Source organism: Podarcis melisellensis, assembly GCF_964234715.1.
Source record: "Podarcis melisellensis genome assembly, chromosome: 5".
Lineage (NCBI taxonomy): Eukaryota > Metazoa > Chordata > Lepidosauria > Squamata > Lacertidae > Podarcis > Podarcis melisellensis.
Genome location: NC_138537.1, coordinates 36,668,017 through 36,683,314, shown reverse-complemented (window position 1 = coordinate 36,683,314; position 15,298 = coordinate 36,668,017). Strand labels below are relative to the sequence as shown.

At 41.3% G+C, this 15,298-nt stretch overlaps 1 protein-coding gene and 1 long non-coding RNA gene across 13 annotated transcripts in view; both read right to left on the bottom strand.

Annotated features, from left to right (window-relative positions):
* The window catches only part of EPHB1 (EPH receptor B1), a 334,289-nt gene that overhangs the window by 291,633 nt on the left and 27,358 nt on the right, over nucleotides 1-15,298 (bottom strand). The gene's annotated exons all lie outside the window — the stretch shown is intronic.
* LOC309369667 lies at nucleotides 1,106-2,968 on the bottom strand. The gene is made up of 2 exons (XR_014168241.1): nucleotides 2,651-2,968; nucleotides 1,106-1,263 (listed from the first exon to the last, which is right to left on the bottom strand). It is a non-coding gene; the product is annotated as an uncharacterized lncRNA (long non-coding RNA).

Genomic DNA, 15,298 nt, shown 5'->3' with positions numbered 1-15,298 from the left:
ACACACGCTCCATTCGGCTCCTGAACAGAGCCTGGGATGCATACAGGCTCTGCTCAGCACTCCCTTAAAAAAAAAAAAAAATTCTTGCATTCCCCCTCTAAAAACTAGGTGCATCTGATGGAGCAAAAAAAAAATGTAATTAGAATAAGGTAAAGCAGACCAATGGAAATTGACTTTACATTTATTTTCTTCATAGTACATGGAATAAAAAATATAGAATGAATGGCACTGCTTTTTACTTTTTATTTTAAAATTGGAAGCAATGAGTCTCTCCCCCACCCCACCATTCATTCTAATCTGAGTGTGTTATGAACTGCTTCTCCTTTAAATTGAGCAAGGAATTAATTTTTTAAAAAATAAATAAATAAGTTGGTTATATTATTTGAGTTTGCAATTCCTCCATGTGTTCAATGGCAAAAAGGGAAGAAATCACCACCACACATTATTGCCACAATCACACATTCCACAATGCTGCCGCTCTGCTGACTCTTTCCCCCTGAAAACTATCATGCAATATAACTGCTGCTGGAAGGAAACTCTGTTGCTGCAAACTGACAATTCGGTGTTGTTTCACAGCACCAGTCCTGGTATTTTATTATGGAGGTGGCTCTTTCAGGCAGGCATATTCCAGTTGAAACATTTAATAGGTTCTATGGGGAATATTTTTTATGAAGGGCAATGTGCAAAATATATTTGGTCCTTGGAAATATTAATCCACCATTTTGACCTAAATGTGAACAGCAGAAATTGAACAACACCAATAAAGGGATTATCTGAAACCTACTAGGAATGTGTTGGCTCACATCACATGGCACTTCTCCACTCAAAGTAAGGCAGGTAATAGATGTTTGTCAATAATCAAAAAGAGGCTGTTTTCCCAATGAAAGTAATCAACAGAATCTTTAAAAGTAAGGTAAAAGCTTGGTTAATAGAACTCTTAAAGCAGCCCTTTTTGAAAGGCAGAATTCCCTGTTCAGCGTGCAGAGGTGAACTATTAACTGTGGAAAATGTTACTTCATGTAATAAAGACCACATCAAAAAGACTCATCCGGGAATTCAAATTTACAACTTGTATCAATTTCATCAGCTATAAAACTTCATCTCATTTCTAAATTTCTCGCCAACTTCATAAACCATGTTTTATTATTATTTTCTGACTCTCTTAACTTAATAAAAACCCCTTCTTCTGGTCCTTCAAGACTGAAGATACATTTCAAGGTGAGCTCTTTAAAAGATACTGCATGCTGCTCAGGATCCTGAGTTCTGAAACATACACAAGAGGGCAAAAATCAGAAAGGCTTTTTGGTGGGCCTTTCTAAAATTGTCTTCATTTTATCTTCAACTGCCCCTTGGAACAAATATGGATGGATGGATGGATGGATGGACACACACACACACGTTATTCCATAGTGACCGATTACAAATACAGCTTTCTTCTCCCACACTATGACCCACTGTCTTATCATTAATCATTTTATATTTATTTAAGAGTTTATGTGCCACCTCTCAGGATGAAGACCTCCACAGATAGCTTTCGAAAACAGATACCAATATTAAAATATAAAATACACATCCAAACTAAAAATATGAGCCAAACTATAGTTAAGCATGAATGTGCAAGTGTGCAGATACAGTAACAACAACAACAACAACAACAACAACAACAACAACAACAACAACAACTTCTCTCTGGTTCTTCTTCTGCTGTGCTATCTGGAGCTAAGCCATGGTCTGGCTAAGTTTCACACTCAAATCTGGGCTCATGGACTGACCACTCCAAACAAACCACAAGTGCTAAGCCATGAGCAAACCTCAGCCCCAACTTGAGGTTTACCTGGCGTGAAGCAAACTATGAGCCCAGGTTCTGAGGTACCACTAAGTCAAACCCTGGCTTAGCACTGGGTAGTACAGGAGGAGGAGGACCAGCTGTGGAGAAATGTGCATGTTGTTTCCATTTCAAGTGCCCTGATGTTACCTGGGAAGCACTTACTGTTACTGCAAAGAGTACAAAAGGACTACAGTGGAACATCGGGTTACAAACACCTTGGGTTAAGAACTTTGCCCCAGGATAAGAACCAAAATCGTGCAGCGACAGCAGGAGGCCCCATTAGCTAAAGTGGTACCTCATGTTAAGAACGGTTTCAGGTTAAGAACAGACCTCTGGAATGAATTAAGTTCGTAACCCAAGGAACCACTGTATTAGTTCACTAAAGAAGTCTGGTAGCTTTCTCTGTAACTTATTACATTATATAAGCTGGATGGCGCCCCCGCTGGCTAGTGGACCCTGCAGCCATAATACTGTGTTAATTTGCCCCTTCTAGAATCTTCAGCCTATGAGATGGTTAATACAAATGCAGAACAGTTTCCATATGGCAAGTGGTTCCCAACTGGGGCAAGATGAGATGACAGATGGTTAAAGCCTTTGGTGGGAATCTAATGTGAAATGTGTATGCCCATACAACTGAGGCAATGAGCAAATAATAGGGAATGGAAGCCTTGAGCAACTTGCTTTCAAAAACATCTTTCGCTAGCTAATCTCACTACTCAAGACTGCTATTCCAGAATGTTTTCCATACTGGGCGGCGGGGAGGAAATGCCTGTATTAGTTTTAAGTTCATCTAGCAATAAAAAAATGAAAAAGTGATTCTACCTCAAGCTCTTTAGCATATTTTGTTACTTTCCAATGCAATGGAATTACACTCATTGTTAAATGGCTGAATAAACTCTTTATGCAAAGGTACTCGATGGTTCATAAGAACAGAGTATATTATTCTGTGCTGCATCTTTTCCGAGACTTTGAGATGCGATCCTCTGAACAGATATGCAGCAAATCCAGTGGCCCTTTAAGGAAAGCAAAAACCTATTGAAAATACAGCTATTGGTTTTAATTCCATGGTAGTCAGATCTTTGTTTACTGACAGGTTTTGGACTTGTTGCAGTAGCTTTCCAGTGGGACACAGAATGGTATCTGCACACAGGTCTGGTTTTAAAGAAACAAAACAGCAAAGCATGACTGTGAACACCAAAGGGAGTAAAATTTGACAGGGGTGAGCAGAGGTGTCACTGTTCTTAGGACACTGTGTCCATAACAGTACTTGACAGCCTTGCAAACAGAAGTCTTGAGAGCCCAGCAATCTTTTCAAACTAGAATTCCACCTAGTCTTCTGCCAATCGTTCTCTACTGAGATCAGTAAGAAATAACCTTTAAACAAAGGCCTTGTATCTCAGTGTTACAGGGACCAAGAGCCAGAGAATAAACAATACAAGTGCTGGCTTTAGGAAATGGACTAAACAGAGATGGACGTCTGAGATGAATGGGGAAGAGGCTGAAAACAAAGGAACTGAGTGGGCATTCTGAATGAAGTTTATAAATCACAAGGCACAGAAGAACTTGTACATTGCAAAGGCAGTTATGGTTTTAATCAAGTTTGAGAATGAAAAGGACAGATACAAAAGGGCATGCTTCCCTAACGTCCACATGGATGCAAAGGAGAAACTTCTTAAATCGAGGGTGGCTAACCTGTGGCCCTCCAGATGTACTACAATTGCCATCAGCCCACCCAGCACAGCCGAGAGTCAGGGGTGAGATGAGTTGTAGTCCAACAACATCTGGAGAACTAAGTGCAGCCAAGAGCAGAAATCCAAACATCTCAAGATTCCCAGAAAAGGCAAAGCACTGTTTACAAAACTTTCAACTTATAAATTAACTGTAGAAGGTTCCCAACTGTTGAACTGGTGCTGAGGACAAGACAATTAGCAGTAAAGCATGAACTGATCCAACCAATATGCTTGAGAAACTGAACAATATCACCAGGTCAGAGAAGTCCAGAATGGACCATGCAACAGGACTCTGGTACTGCCATGCAGCAGGTGAAGCAACCTGCTTCAGGAAGCAACACTGGCAGGGTGAGACTAGATGCTTGTGGGAATTAGTGTCTGAATCTGGTGCAGCAAGACTTTTTAAAGGTATAATTTTAACATTGCCATCCAAAATCATCAGACTGCCCCCTATGCAAGAAAGGGGGCAATAAACCCTTTCCAATTACTCCTGAAACTATAAAGCATCCTAAGAAACTCCTCACACGGTCTGACTGTGAACTTTCTATAGCATCTGGTGGACCACTATGGAAAAGAGGATTGCTGGACTGGGTATGACAGTGGTCCAATCCAGCAGAACCCCTCTTATGTTTACATGCTCACTTTAGCAATGAGGACTAGACAATTCTTGAAAAATGAACACATGAAATAAACTTATTCCTGTAGTTGAGACTTTGAATGCAAGTCTGCAATATCTATTATGTATTTTGGTAAGCTGTTTGTTTCATGGCTATGCATCTGGACACCTTTTAAGATACTGTAACCTAGTTTTGCATGATGGTTCCTGAGATCAGAGAGCAGATTTTTTGGTATGTATGTTTGGATACAATGGCAGAATGAACATTTCAAAAGGGCACTGATTTTTTTGGTTTCTTAGAATTCCCAAACCATGGCTAATATGAGACTGCTGGTTTACAAAATTGTGAAAGATGAACACAAAGACGCAAATCTAGACATTAATTCAAATGCAGAACCATGCTCTGCTGCTATCAGGGCTGCTTCGTGAGAAAGGATGAGGTGCCTCTTTTCTTCCTTGACACCATCCCTTATTTTAAAAGACAATCATTTTCATATATGCATGTGAAACACACATTCACAGTAAGGCCATATGTGCACCATTAAAGGTCTTCAGAACATAATTGACACCCACTTTAAGGCCATTTGAAGTACCTAAGTGGGATAAAATGAAAGAAAATAAAAGTGGGATGTTAAGAAACCTGTGGACTGTCTATTATAGATCAACATAAAGAACAGGCAATGTACACTTTTCAATAATTATTTAAATTTCCTCGTGATTAATGGTGCCTTAAGTTCAATGAAATCACCCTTGATGCCTGTTTGTTTGAATAAAACTTTAACTTAGATAATAGACAGAAAGTATTTTGCATGGTTTAATAAGGATAATGTAAGATAGTAAGGATAAGATAGGGAGATATACAGACAGAGAGATGTTTCTCAATGTTTGCTGGGAGACCCACCCTGACACATGTATTTTCCAGTGAATCTTGTATGTGTACACTCTACTCTGTACACTTACACATAATATTTAAAAGGAGAGGAATCCAGGTGATTAATTAGCTAAGAATCTCTGGTATTAAATATGGAGCTCAATTAATTTAATAAACAACTGAAAGCAATTCTTTTTCAAATATGTTTCCCTGAAACCTTTGCTCTTGGAAGATCCATGAAACGAATGTCAACATTATTGACTGGGAATGGGAGTTTTGGCAGACGTAGTGCTCTTGCTGACTTTTGGAAAAAGGTTCTTGTTTTTCTAAACAGGACAATGAGAATTAATTTGCCAAGGGATCCAATTATACTACTGTTTGGTTATCTTAAGAATGCTGTTTCTAAGGAACAACAGGAACTGACAGTAAATTTACTGATAGCAGCAAACATTTTAACTGCACAATATTGGAAGAACAATAAGACACAAGGAATTAATAAATGGCTTTACAAGATATGGGATGTTGCCAAAACGATGAAGCTGACTTATTGTATAAAGGTTTTTACAAATGCAGGCAAACTTGGACCATTTCCAAGAAAGATGGAAGCCATTTATTGCATTTTAGGACTCTTAACAGAATGCTAATGTGTTTTAATTCCCCCCACCGTGTTGCAATTTTTGGCTTTTGTACTGAAATTGCCTTGTATTTACCCTCACTTTTTTCCAGAAGTAATAAATAATGAAGCAGCAGCACCTGGAAGAAATCAGTGCCTGTTTACTTTCTTTGCAGTGTGCTTATTTTCATTTTGCCTGCCTTGAAATGGGAATTGCAGTAGCTTTGAAACTGGGCCTGGAAGGCTATATCATTCCACTGCTTCTCCTTGATACCCTCTTAAGTGTCATTCACTAAAATAATAGCATGGGAGATTCATGCTTCAAAAGCAAACAAAGGACCAAACCAGGCAAGACATTTGTCATGTTGTTTGCTCCTGCACTGCTGGTTTTAAATTAAATAAACAGCTGGTATAGAGTGGGCCTGGCTGGATCAGGACTGTGGTGTAGAAAGAAGGGACATTAAACCCTTTGCCTTCAGCACAATCTTAATCTGAATCCTCTTCCTCATGCTACTTGTGATGTCTGCTCACCTTTTACCCAGTGGGCGGCATTGTGGCCAGGCAGCCAGGCCTCAATAGTTTTCTGGCTTAAGGGTGGAAGTATGCTGCCTGCCCCTACGTCACGGCCGGTTGTGTCATCTGTGCTGGGGGACAGCCCCAGCCAATCAGCTGGCAGGGTACGTGTGGCTGCGGGTAATTTAATTGTGGTGCAGCCAGCTGGTACCCTCTTCTTGCCTCTTCGACGAATCGCCCTACCCATCCGGTTTTCATGCTTTGCTCTGAAATGACCTTGCTATGACAATTGTTGGTCGCCATCTTGTTGGGGCCGGGTAGGAATTTTTTTCCACTTGGCAAATTGGCACTGGCCATTTGGTTTTCGCCTAACTAGTAGCAATCGTCACAACTTTTGTGAGGTTAGGCATTGGATAAGCCTTTGTTTTGTTTGAACCCATAAACCAAAATACTCCATGTCAGTGTGTTTTATTGTTCTCCTGAGAACTTTGTGGCTCGGGTGCCTTGGGACAAAATCTCCCACTGGCACCCACTTTCCTCCCATTCCTATTTGCAGGCTTTGAGACAATCCCGATCAAGCCCTTCTTCCCAGAACAAACTAAAAAATAAAACATAAATCAACCAACAACTGAAAAGCAAAATACAATTCTCATGTGTAACTTGGCCCTAAGAAGACCTTCTAGCACACTACTGCCAGACTATCATACTGTTATAACACTAAGGCTCTCTACCGCTTTGGTAGGCAGACCTTCTAAGAAGGGTAAACATACGCTGCATTGATGACACACCATGAATGAACTCAAAAATGATTGGATTGCATTAGCAAAAGTATATATCCCACTTTCTTAAAAGGCTTTGGAACCACTCAAACAATTTTCACCAACAAGTTATCATTTGAAAGCTCTTTGCAGAAATGCATCCCTGTGCTTTTCACTTTAGCAAACCTCGCTCCTGAGCTTCCGAATGTGCATTTACAGATTATCTCATTGCCCCCAAGGCACCCCAAAATGTGAGGCTCACTGTGAGATGTGCAGCTGACTGTCACAATCAATGGCAATCAAGGAGTCTGACACTGGGATGGGTGTCTCCATTACAAGAGTAACAAATTCAATGCTGGAAGTGGAGGGTGCGCTGCCACAGTGCCCAGACGAACTGAAAGGATCGATGAAAGTTTTGTCTTATAAAGATTCATTGCTCTGGGTGTGTCTTGGGTCTCATTCCACATCAGGGCTGCTTCATACTTTAGAATCAGGCTGGATCCAGGTTTTTGTGGGCCCCTGGGTTAGAAATGTACAGTTTGCCTCATCTTCCACTTCTCTCCCCCCCCCCCCCACAGAGAGACAGACAGGCAAACTGACTGACTGACTAACTAACTGACTACCACTCAAAAATCAGGAAGGTAAGCAGCAGCTAATGATACAGAGCAGTGGAGAGGAAGATGCCAGCTCTGTCACCACAGTGACAGCTGAGTTATCCCTGGCAGCTGTAAAGTAGGATGACAACAGCAAACACTGACTCCATGGCCCTGGTGATGTAGGATTGCTTCCATGTGCCAGAGGGGGTAGCAGGGTAATGTTCCAGCACAGTCACAAGACCTTTCCATCTTGCAAGGCTAGGGGTGGAGGGAGAGGTGGAAATTAGCTAAAGGCTGTTGGACTTGTAGAAGTCAGTTGGCCCATAACCTCCTAGACTTGGGCCCAACCATCTGTTGTATGTTGATACTACACTACACTTCGACCAGCACATTATGCACAGCTCCAGCAGAGTCTTCCAGCACAACATCAGTTTTCCTGCTTTCCCGTAGTCATCCTTCTGCAGAGTTCTCTGTTCAGAAAACTCCTCTCCCACTCAGTTCAGTTTAGAATATAAACACACTAGCATAAACACGCTAGCTACATCAACTTGAAAAGATGCTGGTACATCACGAACTGTTCTGCTATAATAAAGTTATTCTAGTCTTAGCAGTAAACCTTGTAAAGATACAAGTTATCACAATGTACAGTGATAATGTATGAGAATTTGTATTCCATTTTCAGAATTGGAGGAAATGGTTGCGACGTGTGTCACCCATGAGGTTCATTCGCACCTTTGCTCCTGCCACAGCGTGGTGGCCTCCACACAGTAATGCTAAGGGCAGGTGTAGTTTTTTGCAAGCCACTGGGATGTGTCAGTAACAAGTAGCTCTGAACCCTGTGAGCAGGAAAAGCTATTTTGAAACATGATAATCGTACAGACATATGATTTATCTATGCATGGAAAGATGTTGGTTCTGTGCAACGCTTGCCGGGGTGATTCAGAGGTGTGCTAAGAAATCAATATACACCAAGTTCCTTGCACACCATTAGCTTTCATGCAAGTGCTTCCATGTGTGGCTCCAGCAGCAGAAAATCTGTATGAGCAATGGCTGTCATGACAAGGGGAGTGGTGATGATCTGTCAGGTAGGGCCCACTGCCCTACAAGAGACAAATCCTCCCTCCTTCCTCGCCAATTCTGATCCAAGAGTTCTTCTTCATCTAATTGCACATGCCAGGCAGATTCTGCTAGGGCCAGCTCCTGTTTATACTCTTTCAATACATTGCATGTAAAAACAATCTGGGAACTACATTCACCCAAAACAGGGTTGAAAGATTACTAACTGAGACTTGAGCATTTCAATCATAGTTGCTGCGCTGGCTCCCAGTTCATTTCCAAGCCAAATTTAAAATTCCATAACACCTTGGGATAGGGTTACCCTAAAGATTGCCTTATTCCATATACGCAGACCTTCAGATCTACTTCAGAAACCCTGCTCCACATGCCCCCACCAAGTGGAGTCAAGCCTTCTTCATAGTGACACCCTAGTAATGGAATAGCACCCTCAGATAATATCACCTGGTGGCATCTCTATGTTCCCTTTTCTGTTCTTTTTTCACCAGCTGGAAATCTTTTCACCCAAGCCTTTTAAGCATCTTTTAATCTGAGCTCCAAGCTGGCTTCATTTTCCTACTGCTAAAGAGAAATGTTTTTTTTTTTTTATAGATAATTTTATTCAATACAAGTTAAAATACATACATAATCACAACAAAAGAAAATACAAAAGAGAAAAACAAATACATCTATCCAAGGAAAAGGAATTAGAGAATATTTTGTCTCTTTTCATATTTACAGTTATTTATTGAATTGAGAAATGTTTTTTAAGCCTGCATTTTACTATTTTTAGTGATGCATTTAATCATGTTGCATCTCAATATTGGATTTATTGTTCTGTAAGCTAGCCTGGCAACATATGCTGATGGGTGTCCATGCATATATGGTAAGTAAACCGGGTCACAGACTTTTCAAGAGCTGTACCTAAAAGTCATTTAGAGATAGTGAGCTTAGCTGCAAGGGCCAAAATCAGGCCTGTAAATCTACAAGTAGTTGTGACAGGAAAGAACAAGGCAGGGAAGAATGCCAAACCCAACAAGCTCCTCAGAAATATCTAACCTCAACACTCAGGTGCAATATTCTATTTATATATATTTTTTCCACTGAGTTCTCTGTTTGCTAAGGGATGAAGAGGTGAGCAATTTTCACCAGTCCAAATCCTCTGTGGTGATTTTAGTCTACTGAACAAAAGCAATTATCCTTGCATCAACAGGACCCTAGTGAGAATGATAATGAGTCATTTTAGTCCCTGCAGCTAAGCATTTCAAGAGAGGGGCTTGGCCAAGCACAGGACTCTAATAATCAAAGAAGTCTGTCCCTGGCTTCTGATCCTATGAAAGGCTGGAGATTTTAGTCACAGCAATTCCTTTCATTTCTCTTCCAGGATTCCGGCTGAATCTAAGCTAGACTGTAATACTGGCATAACTGAGACGTGTGCCACTCAGTGACTTAGAATTAAAGACGCTGTTATTAGGCTTGCAGCTTTTTTGGTGGGTTTCATATATAGATGTGCATTAGTCATTTGCTCAACAATGGAACAGTGCTGGGATTAGGTGAATTCATGGAGGATAAGGCTACCATTGTCTACTAGTCATTATGGCTATATGCTGGGAGACAACAGCATGGGAAAGCTATTGCCCTCCAGGTCCTGCTTGTAGGCTTCCCAGAAGCCTCCAACTGGACTCTGTGGGAAAGATGAAGTTGAACTTTGGCCTGATCCAGCGGGGCTCTTCTCTTGTTCTTAACTGCTTCTGCTGACAGGCATCATGCACTGGCAGTTCTATAAAGTGATATGCAAGCACGGTCTGAGATGGCTGATCTGTACAAGTAAAGTATTTTTGTTGTAGCCACGGAGTGATAAGCATGTACTCACCTGTTGTCCCACACAGGTGTGATGCAAGATGAACCCATGGCTAACTGAACCCAAGGAAGATGATGGTATATGCAAGATTACACTAGGAGGCGGGGCTAGAACAGAGGACTTAACTAAGCTGCTCATGAATATATATTCCAGGCCTTCATATCTACCAGAAGCACATAGTAGAACCATTAGGCTCTACTAAATCTTATTTGTCTTGAGAAGGACTCAGAGGTAGAGCACAGCCCAGTGGTAGAGCATCTGCTTTGCATGCAAAAGATCCCAGGTTCTAGGCGCATTTTGCAACAGGGCATTTCATTAGTGCAAGCAGTTTCTGAGCTCTGGGCACAGTTCTGCACCTAAGATTTAAAACTACAGAGTGGAAGGAAAGGAGGACCTTTTTCTGCCTCCCCACTTCCAGCCAGCTACTCTCTGAAGACTGGAGAAGAGAACCTCTTAAGAATATTAGGGGGGTGGGCAGGGGAAGGACATGTGAAAAATGAACGTAAGATTTTAGCTGCAGTTCATTCATTTGCAGCTTTGTAGTCTTGTTATAAAAAAGAGTGTGCCTAGACATTCCATTGATGTGCCTATAACCTAGGTTTAAGGTGCCATTTAGCTCCTAGGCTTCATATCTCAGTTTCTAATGCTGGTGCTCAGACATAGAGCCTTAAATCAGGGACAATGCCTGCAACAGGCTTCCTCAATCTTGGCCCTCCAGATGTTTTTGGCCTACAACTCCTATAATCCCTAGCTAGCAGGGTCAGTGGTCAGGGATGATGGGAATTGTAGTCTCAAAACATTTGGAGGGCCTAGGTTGAGGAAGCCTGGCCTGGAAAGTGGAGGAAAGTGTGGATAAGCCCCTGGTTGGAGAAAATTGTCTGCTTGGAGCTGTCCAAGGTGCTGAAACTCCAGCCACATTTGTTACCTTGATGGAATGACTGACTACAGCTGGCTCACACCCACCCACCCACCCAAAACTCCTCTTCTTCTGTGGGCTTCTGCACATGATCAGGAAAAGACAAGGAAGACTTTTGTACTGGGGTTCTCCTGATGTCATGAATAATGTTGTGAATATGTTAGGTCAGGGCCAAAGAACAGTTACATGTAATTCTGTGTTTCTTTCTGAACCCGAAAACATCCTTAGATGCTGCCATCAGAAGGAGGAGGAGGAGGAGTGCCTTAACCCTTTCTTGCCATTTGCCCCCTCCAGCTGCTTTCCCACTCATTGATCTCCTTCCTCTCTCACAGACAGAGGGTTTTTTCAGAAAACAAAAAGCAGAAAGGGAGATGGTTGGGCTCTGACTCCCCATCTACTACTGATGGCAGCCTGAAAGACTGCTTTTCTTTTTAAAGCAAAGAGAAAGAAAGAAATGATGGCATAACTAGATGGTCCTCACCCTACATTCACCTAGATAAAGGCAGAAGCGACTTTGGAAATGCAATGGGAATTATTCAGGGGTTTTTTTCACTCCTGCAGTTGGTGCACAAAGACACACCTGTGCTCATAAATGTGCTAGGATATGCAGCGATATGTACTGTTCTTTTAAGTTGACATCTTGACTCATTTTTCACCTATCGTCTGCTTACCATGTGAACCAAAATAAGAGGTAAAGAATTGCTGAACATGTACAGTATGAGTCAGAAGATTTAACTCAAGTCATGTTGGATGATCTCAAGTAACAGGAAAATCTCTGTAGGAGCTCATGAAAAGCTTGGTTTAGTGGGGAACCAGATGATAAATTTGATTCTGTCTGAAAAATATGTATGAATAATTTGATTGCAAGTAACAGCAAGTATATGCTACTGGGTCTTGAATTACCCATGAACATTCACAACACAATGTGGCTCTAAAACTAGAACAAGAAGCAAATGTTCCTTGAAATGTAGTGCTAAAGATTTATGAAAATTGGGCTGAAGCCCCTACTTGATTGTAACTGGAAAAGCCTCGTGCCGTTTTACAAGCTGGCTGGTACATCCTGACCTGGGATATTGTCTTCCACTCCAGCCATTGTCTAAAAGATGGGATATGCAGCAGAACAAAAACAAGCCCAGAGAGAGACATAACAGTAAAGAAAAATCTTCTGTAAAAACACAGTGAAAAGTTTAGAGAGAACAGGAATGAATGGAAATGAGGAACCGCATGATGCAAAGCAGAAAGGATGTCCCATGGTAGGAAGCCAGAAGTATCCATGGACTCCTAAATGTCACATACTGAAAGCTGGAAAGTAAATTGTTTTTCCTGTCACTAGGTATGCAAGGACGCATCTGAAAAGCACTTATTTGGGGAATAGTGCATGCTCTTTTGCAGCTGCTGGACTATAAAAAAGAAAGAAAGTCAGAATAGTTTTTCTCAGTTGTGGCCTAGTAACCCTGACCTCACTTCCAAACTCCCAACACCCTCATTTTAGCTATATGTTGCAGTCTAACTGACTTCATAATGTCAGAAATAACACCTGGATGTAATCCAGATATTAAACACTGTATGTGTGATGCTAGTTAACAGACAACTGAAGCAGGAGTTGCTCCCTATCCATTCGGCATTCAGTTTTGCAATGAGGAGGTGGGGGAGCAAAATAAATTTAATACTCTCTCTTTTCTCTATCACTGCAAAATCCTTGAAAGGAAGCCACCTGCTTATTAGGGGTATGATTGTCAAAGAAGATAAACAAATTACTGTCATTATCTGAAACTGTTCCTCATCCCCTCCCTTCACACTTTTTTTAGCTCTCCACCTGTCTTCAAAGTAGCACACATATTAAGAATGACACTTCTGCTCACTGAAGAAAAATTATTTTGGTTCTCGGGAATGGAGTTGGCTGCAGAACTTCATACAGATTTTTGCTGGCAGTGTATCAAGGTTCCCCCATTGTACTTCCTCTTCCAAGGAGGATTCAAAGTAAGGATGGACATGCTATGTATTAACTAAGGGCAGGTAGGGCAAATATGCAGGCTATCAAGTTTCGCAGAGCTCTTCTTCAGGTGTAAAATGCTTGAAAGCTCACATGCTCCTCCCTGTTTGTAGGGATGCTAAACCATGGTTTAGTGTGAGCTGCACCAACGGGAATGGATTGCAGAGCGCTTCAGACTTGTGCACTCCTTGTGGCCTTATCCTCCTGTGGCATGGTAGCAAAGAAGAGTCCAGAACCTCTCACTGCTGATTTTGGTTAACCATGGCTTCCCATGTCATCCAGTCTGAAACATTAACTATGGTTAGTTTAAAACCATCCTATTTCAGTCTCTGGTTTCTGAAGCTAGTTTGTTTGAATTAACCATAGGTAATGTTAAATGCAGTTCCAGGTCTGGATGACACAGCAAATGGCAATTAATCAAAAGCAGAAGTGCTGGCTGGGGATGATGGGAGTTGGAATTCAACAACATCTGGAAGGGACCCATGTTGGCCTTAGAATTTTCGTTATTTTAAGCACATGTATTCAGAGTTTTAAATACAGAAACCCACATTTAACACAGACATATCTGCTCTGAAGAGCTCAGTTTATACCTAACAACCAACCCATGGTTTTCTTTTCATGAATGTGCCTCCAGCTCAAATATTTTCTCCTCGTCTCTGATTTAACCCATTCCCTTCCCTGGTTTGAACAAACCATAATTATCATTACACTGAAATCAGGTAACTCATGGTTTGCCACCCAAACAATTAAGTATCCGGATTTGTTTCAGAGACAAACTATAATTTGTACAGACCATGGTTTATTTCAATTGAGCATAGTAAATTATATATTGCCTGACCCAGGGAGGGAATTAAAGTATTCAAGGGGAAGTGCAAAAGGAAGGAGGGAGCATGCAAAAATTGAGGGACACTCCTGAAGGCCACAGTCAGGGCCTACACAAGACATTTTGCTGCCTGAGCTGGAACAGCAAATGGTGATTCCCCACCTTCATCTAGCGAAGAAGCAAAGTACCCAAGGCTGACCATGTTAATTTGGTGTTTGAGGCAGAAAATTCCACAAAAGTCTCCCCTGAGGAGTAAAAAGTATCAAAACAATGAATTAAATCAATAAACATTTGCTGCCCTTTCACAACATCCAAAATCAGTTGCCTGAGGTGGAGGCTTACTCACTCTGTCTAGTGGTAGGACCAGCACCTTCTTTCCCAGTCATGGTCCTCAAGGTTTTTCAGACAGTTTTAGGGACTGAATCTAAGACCTTACATAAACAAACTATGTACTCTGCCATTCTCACTAGCAGACACGCTTTCTGCTACCCTGTGTCTTTGGTGAGTTGGCTGAAACCTGTACAAGCAGCCAAATAAAATATTTATCTGGTATTTCTGCCAAAACCCACAATTGATCTCCCAGCATAATTCACCCAAATAGTATGTGGTTCCTGCCACTTTATTTTTTCCAGTAGTTAGTGCCAGGACTCTTGAGTGCTTGAGAGGGAGAGGGGAGGAGGAGGAGGAGGAGAAGAAGAAGAAGAAGGGTAATCTCCAAAAAAGGATCTCACAAAGAGGAAATCCAGGTCTCTATATTCTATTATTTAAAAAACCCACCCACTCCAAGACGTTTTAACTAAAGAGTTTTTTCTCATCCAAATTATTAAAAATAGGACAAGAGCACATGAATTCTCATAATAATTGGGTCACCTGGGGTTTACCGGCTTAGTAGACAAAAGCTATAATTATTTAGCCACATCGAGTTTCACTGTCTGTGCTTCTTAATTGAGCTCAGCTCATTAACCAATTTTAGCTAACAACTGATTAATAAAAAGCCGTGGTAGGCTATAACAAATTATCTTCTTTCATGAGTTTTTCTCCCTTCACCTCCATACCCCAATTCCTGTACAGATGATCCTGCATTTGAAAAGAAGGTTGAGGATCCTTCTAACTAAATATTATCAAAA